This window comes from Suricata suricatta, chromosome 3 (assembly GCF_006229205.1).
Source record: "Suricata suricatta isolate VVHF042 chromosome 3, meerkat_22Aug2017_6uvM2_HiC, whole genome shotgun sequence".
NCBI classification, from domain to species: domain Eukaryota; kingdom Metazoa; phylum Chordata; class Mammalia; order Carnivora; family Herpestidae; genus Suricata; species Suricata suricatta.
The window spans coordinates 172,471,774-172,477,880 of NC_043702.1; the positions used below are offsets into that span (position 1 = coordinate 172,471,774).

Consider the following 6,107-nt stretch of genomic DNA (forward strand, 5'->3'; position numbering starts at 1 on the left):
AAAGTACAAGGAGAGAAATGAAAATGGAAACACTGTGTTCAAAATATTTGGGATGCAGCAAAAGTTGTTCTAACAGGGAAATTTATAGCAATACAGGCACACCTACACAAGCCAGAAAAATCTCAAATAAGCAACCTAACTTTACAACTAGGGAGCTAGTAAAAGAAGAACAAACAAAACCTCAGACCAGCAGAAGTAAGGAAAGAATAAACATTAGAGCAGAAATATAGGACATAGCAAATTAAAAAAGAAAAACACAGTAGAGCAGATCAAAGAAAGCATGAGATAGTTCTTTGAAAAGCTCAGCAAATTAGGTAAACATTTAGCCAGACACATTAAAAAAAGTGAGTGACATGTGACTCAAACAAATTCAGAAATGACAGAGGAGAAATAACAGCTGGCACCACAAAAATATGAAGAAATTTGAGAGAATATTATGAAAAATTGTATGCCACCAAATTGGACAACGTACAAGAAATGGATAGATTCCTAGAAATGCATAACTGCCCAAAAATGAAGTGGGAAGAAATAGAAAATTTGAACAGACCAATTGTCCACAATGATACTAAAGCACTATGGACAAAATTCCCAACAAACAAAAGTCTAGGATCAGAAATCCTCACAGCATGATTCTACCAAAAATTTAAAGAATAAATAACACCTATTCTTCTCAAACTGTTCCCAAAATAGGAGAGGAAAGAAAAGCTTCCAAATTCATTCTATGAGGCCAGTGTTACCCTGATGCCAAAAGCTGATAAAGACATGACAAAAAGAGAGGACTGCAGGCCAATACTTCTGATGGACAAAGATGCAAAAATTCTCAACAAACATGAGTAAGCTGAATGATTGAAAAAAATCATCCATCATGATAAAGTGGAATTTATTCCTAAGAATCAAGTGTCGTTCAATATTTGCAATCAATCAACATGATATATGACATCAATGAGACAAAGGATTAAAACTGTGTGATCATTTCAATAGATGCAAAAAAGTCATCTGACATAGTACAACATCCATTGATGATAAAATCCCCCAACTAAATTTAGGAACATAACTCAATATAATAAAGTTCATATATATATATGAACTTATGTGTGTGTGTGTGTGTGTGTGTGTGTGTGTGTATGTGTGTGTAAGCCCACAGGTATCATCATTCTTAATAGTGAAAAACTGAAAGCATTTCCCCCAAAGTCAGGGAGAAGTCAGGAATGTCCACTCTCACCACTTTTATCCTACAGAATACTGGAAGTCCCAGCCACAGCAATCAGACAAGAGGAAGGAATAAAAGAAATCTAAATTGGCAAGGAAGAAGTAAAACTTTCACTCTTTGCAGGTGACATGATACTACATATAGAAATCCCTGATTCCACCCCTTAAAAAACTACCAGAACTGATAAATGATTTCAGGAAGGTTGCAGGATACAGAATCAATACAGAGAAATCTCTTGCTTTTCTATACACTGAAAATGAAGCAGCAAAAAAGAAATCTAGAAAACCATCTCATTTACAAGTACACCAAAAATAGTCACATACCGAGGAACACACTTAGCCAAAGTGAAAGACCTGTAAAAGTATAAAACATCAATTAAAACCATGGAAGAAACCGAAAGAAACGGAAAGACATCCCATGCTCAGGGGCTAGAAGAACAAACATTGTTAAGAAGTGCATACTGTACTACCCAAAACAATCTACAGATTTAACACAATGCCCCTCAAAATACCAACAGCATTTTCCACAGAACTAGAGCAAAAATTCATAAATTTATCTGGAACCACAAAGGGCTCTGAATGGCCAAAGCAATCTTAGAAAAGAGAAAGAAGCTAGAGTTATCACTATTCCAGATTTCAAGTTACACTACAAACCTATAGTAATTAAAACATATGGTACAGGCACAAAAGTAGACACAGACCAGTGGAAGAGAGCAGAGAACCCAGGAATAAAACCAGGATTTTATGCTCAATTAATCTTTGACAAAGGAGCCTAGACTATGCAATGGGAAATAGAAAATCTCTTTAAAAATAGTGTTTGGGAACCTGGGCAGGAACATGTAAAAGAAAGAAACTGGACCATTTTCTTACACCATACACAAAGGTAAACTCAAAGTTGATTAAGGACCCAAATGTGAAAATTAAAATAATAAAAATCCTAGAAAAGAGCATGGGCAGTAAGTTCTCTGACATCCACTGTGGCAATATTTTTCTAGAAATGGCTCCTGAAGCAAGAGAAATATAAGCGAAAGTAAAATATAAGGACCACATCCAAATAAAAACCCTCTGCACAGCAAAGAAAACAATCCAGAACATTAGAAGACAATGTACTGATGTTAGTAGATATTTGCTGATGACAGGTCCAATAAGGGTTAGTATCCAAAATATATGAGGAACTCATACAACTCAATAAAACCAATAAAACCAATAATCCAGTTTAAAAATGGGCAGGAGACATGAATAGACATTTTGCCAACGAAGACATTCAGATGGCCAACAGACACCTGGAAAGATGCTGAACGTCACTGATCACCAGGGAAATGCGCAAATCAAATGCACAAAACCACCTCACACCTGTCAGAGTGGTTAAATTCAAACACACAAGAAATAAGTGTAGAAAAAGGACTTTTTATCCTGTTGGTAGAAATGCAAACTTATATAGCCACTGTGGGAACAGTGGAGGTTCCTTGAAAATTAAAAACTGAATTATAATATGATCCAGTTATTCCACTACTGCATATTTACCCAAGTAATACGAAAACAGCAATTTGAAAAAGCACATGCACCCCTCTGTTTATTGCAGCATTATTTACAAACGGCCAATTATGGAAGCAGTTCAAGTGTCCATGGATAGATGAAACAAGAAAGAAACCTGTGGTATGTATGAGCAATGGAATGTTACTCAGCCATAAAAAGTACTGAAATATTGCAATTTGCAATGATGTAGAAGAGACAGAGGGTGTTATGCTAAGTGACATAAGTTAGAGAAAGACAAATATCATATTGTTTCACTCGTGTGGAATTTAAGAAACAAAATAAATGAACAAAGACTAAAGAGAGATAAAGGGAAAACCAGACTGTTAACTATTGAGGACACACTGCTGATTACCAGGGGGGAGGTGGGTGAGGAGATGAGTGAAGTAAGGGATTAGGATTACCCTTACATTGATGAGTACTGAGTAGTGTGTAAAATTTCTTAGTCACTATATTGTAGACCTGTAACTAATATAACACTGTATATTTACTATACTGGAATTAAAAAAATAAAACAACCAAAGGAACACTAACACTAATAAGTTGGGCTTAGTGTGAGACACAGAGGGAGGTCCATGGGGAGTGACCCAAGGGCAGGAGGGACAGGGGATGGCAGGGTCCAAGGCTGGGTGCAGGGGAGCTGTGTGTCTTCATGGGTTACTGTCTGGATGAGAAGAAAAGGCATGAGACGCAGGGTCCCTTCTCCATGCCACACAAGACCTGTTCCCCAGCACCTGAGTCAGGGCCTCAGGGCGCAGGATGGAGGGTGGTGACTGGGAGCCGGAAAGGAGGGTCAGACTCGGAGGGGAAGTGAGAGTCGGAGTAGGTGTCCAGGGTTGAGGGCGGAACACATTTGCATTGTGGCAGAGACTCAGGGAAGGCCTGTGTGTTGAGAAGGAAGTCAGAAGAGAGGAGCCGTGTGTGGGGAGGTTTGTTAGAACAGACGCCAGAGACCCACTTTCTAAGAGAAAGAAAGAACATCTGCAAATAAGATGCTGCTGTTGCAACTCGTGTTGCTCACGGTTCCTGTCCCAGGTGGTGACAGTGACGATGCTGAGGGCTCTGGGCCTGCCCAGTGGAGGTACGTGTGTGTCTGTGTGTGTGCCTGTATGTGTGTGCACACACGTGTGCACGTTTGTGCAGGTCCTTATGTTCTGTATGTGATTAAATATGTATGAGTGTGTGTGCAGAGATGCCTATGTATGCATCTCTCTGTGTGTCTCTGTGTGTGTACATGTACTTGTGTGTCTGCGTTTGTGTGAGTGTGTATGACTATGTGTATAGTGCCTGTGTGTGTGTCTCTCTGTGTTTGTGTGCATGTGTGCGCATGTGTGTGTCTGTGCATCTGTGTTTGTATATCTGTGCATGTGTGTCACTCTGAGTGTGTGTGTACATATGTGCATTTGTGTCTGTGCATGTGGGAAACTCAGGTTTCCCAGCACATACCTGGGGAGTGAGGGATGTCAGCCTAGTTCCTTCCTGAGCATCCTTGACACCAGGGCCCTGTGTCTTCTGAACGATGGGTACCAAGCTCTGGGCTCTAGGGCAACACATGTCTCCAGAGGGCTCCAGCACATGGCTCCCTGTCCTCCAGATTTTGGTGCCTTTCCCTGAGACCTTATTCTGCATTCTGTCACCTTCCTAGTGCCCTCCTCTTCCTCAGTCTATCTGTTCTCCTGGCACAGACTTCCGGAGCCAGTCACTTTTTGAACCATCATAACAACATCCTTTTACAACGATTCCTGGACACAAAATCTGGGCTCTGCTTTGCTGGGAGAGCCTCATGCTCATGGATGAGACAGCATGAAAGGCACTTGCATGGACAAGAGGTGTTGGTTGAAGGGCAGACTCAGCAAGAGGGAGCTGACGGAATAGGGAGGGACATCACAGACATTCTCCACTAGATTTCCTCTGATTTCAGGACCACGTCAGTCAGTGGGAGCTTGAATGTGAGTTGAGGTCCCTCAGGGCAGGTGGGATGGAGGCCGCAGGTGTGTGTGTCTCCTGGAGTCCCTTCTTCCTCCAGGAAAGAGTCTCTGTTGCCTCTGCATTTCATGTCTCCCCACCGTAAACCTGAATTCCACACGTGTGTAGGGGAGCAGAACCCAGACCCCAATTCTTGAAAACCTTCATGTCTGTTGCTCCTTCCCATTCTCTCATTGACCACAGGCTGCGCTCTCACGTCTCCATTGGTATCTCCCATGATCACCTCATTTCCTGGCCTCCAGCCAGGCGCCCACCCCTCCCTCACTTGGGAACTGATCCTTGAAATGTGCTTTTCTCCCATCCGGACTCCTAGGCAAATCTATGTGTTCCCTGCACCCACTGCTCTCCTCTCATCCCAGATGATTTTATCCCAGCTCTTCTATGTAGCTCTCCCCTGTTCTCTCTCCAGAACCCTCCAGCCTCTCCTCCCACATCGTGCCTTCCCCAGTCATTCACCTCTCCCGCAGCCTCCAGCGACCACTCCATCTTCTGAGCCTCCACCTAAATCAAACTTTGCTCCATTACCTCCAATACACTCAATTTCTCCCTCTGCTTCCTCTGCCTTTGGCTTATACTCAGCTCATTTCATTTCTTTCTCTCCCCCTTTCCTGTAACATACAGCCTCTTTCCCCAGATTCCTTCCAGGTACAGATGGCTAAAGGCTGTGGGCTACACGTTGGGGAACTATCAGTAGGCTTCATGAATAGTCCATATCAAGGATCCGATCTTGTGAGCTCCAGAACATATCATGGTGGCCATCTCTGAAAGGAGGAAGGAGGGCTCAGCAGATCTGCACACCAGTCAATCAGCACCATGTGCTCACCTTAAGAGTACAAGCACATATTATTGACATCTGCCCCTGTTTCCCCTTGGGTCTTCTTGACGCAGGGAAGGCAGATCTCCAACGACAAGTTCAGTCCTGCTGCCTCCCTCCAATCATTCTCTAATCTGCACTCATAAATTTGCAACATTTCCTCAAATTCAGAGAGAAAAAGGGCCAAGAGGGAGAGGGAATGATGGTGATAGGTTTCTCGGGGCAGGAAGATGTGTGTATCTTAACTGATGTGAAGATCTTCCCTCTCAGCTGAGAATACCTATCTCGACTCTGCAGTGAGGCCTGAGGCTTGGCTGTCCTGTGGCCTCAGTCCCTGGCCTGGTTGTCTGCTGCTGGTGTGCCAGGTCTCGGGTTTCTGTCCAAAGCCAGTGTGGGTGATGTGGATACGGGGTGAGCAGGAGCAACAGGGCACCCTGCAAGGTATGTCTTGCCTAATGCTGACGGGACATGGTATCTTCAGACGTCCTTGGAGGTGGAAGCCAGAAAGGCAAACAATCTGTCTTGCTGAGTGAGACACAGAAGTCTAGGAGGCCAGGATATTGTG

At 43.1% G+C, this 6,107-nt stretch overlaps 1 pseudogene; it reads left to right on the plus strand.

The window, feature by feature from the left end:
* The first annotated feature begins 3,662 nt into the window (after window positions 1-3,662).
* The window catches only part of LOC115288501, a 3,413-nt pseudogene continuing 968 nt past the window's right edge, over window positions 3,663-6,107 (plus strand).